Here is a 1,108-nt window from a genome sequence, read left to right as displayed (position 1 = left end):
TTGGATGTTAAGTTTGGGTACTAATTCAGTGTGTTCCAGGCATTACTCTCTCTCTCTCTCTCTCTCTCTCTCTCTCTCTCTCTCTCTCTCTCTCTCTCTCTGTGTGTGTGTGTGTGTGTGTGTGTTTGAGTGTCTGTCTGTGTGGATGTGTGAGCATACATGTGTGCATTAGTCGAGCCTGAAATTCACATAAATAACATAGCAATATATGTAAAATTGTTCCATCTATTACACATAATATTTGGGTGAATTTTTATAAATTCATTAATATTATATACATGTAACCATTAATTTTTTGAATATTTTCCAAGAATTGCAGTTTCCTATTTTATATGAACACAAATAAGTTCTACCACTTAATTTGTAATCCAACATTTTGTGCATGTCATCTTTGCCCTGCACTTTCTGTATAAATGAAATAAAACAAAAAGGAAACATTATTTCTCACCACACACACAATCAGTATCTGCTTTTCCATATTATTAACACTACAGGAAACATTATTACCAATCATAATTCTATTACAATCTATTATATCCTCAACACCCATCACTACACCATGTTCCAAAGGACTATTTCCTGTTCCCATTTCTTTAAAATACTTAAGCTTCATTTATCATATAACTAGAGAAAAATCTGTTTATATGTCATCACTTAACACATATTATAAAATAGTTCTTCCTCCTTAACTAATGTTTCTGCAATGTATAATACATGTAAAATTAATATTTGTAGACTAAATAAATACACAAAATAACTATTTTGTAAGTACACTCTTTAACAGCCGAAATATGATAGTAGTTCACCTAAGACTCAGCTCAAAATTGTTACACCATATGCAGTTTGCCTTTTAACCCTAACCTTATGCATCTTTTTGTTTTTCTATTCCTACATCATTGAAATGTGACCAGTAAAATCTTATTTCTGGAAAACATGAGATCATTTATCTCAATATTATTTTCCACCCTCACTCTTACACTTACCATTAAACTAATCAAAATATAAGTGTAGTTGCAAAGTGAAAACCATCTTGATTTCATCTTTAGCTAATACCTTCATAGACCATTAGTAATGGACTTTGCATTCCCTCAGTTATTTTATTGAGTAT

The sequence above is a fragment of the Mus pahari genome, chromosome 18 (assembly GCF_900095145.1).
Source record: "Mus pahari chromosome 18, PAHARI_EIJ_v1.1, whole genome shotgun sequence".
In the NCBI taxonomy this organism is placed as follows: domain Eukaryota; kingdom Metazoa; phylum Chordata; class Mammalia; order Rodentia; family Muridae; genus Mus; species Mus pahari.
This window is presented reverse-complemented; position numbering follows the sequence as displayed.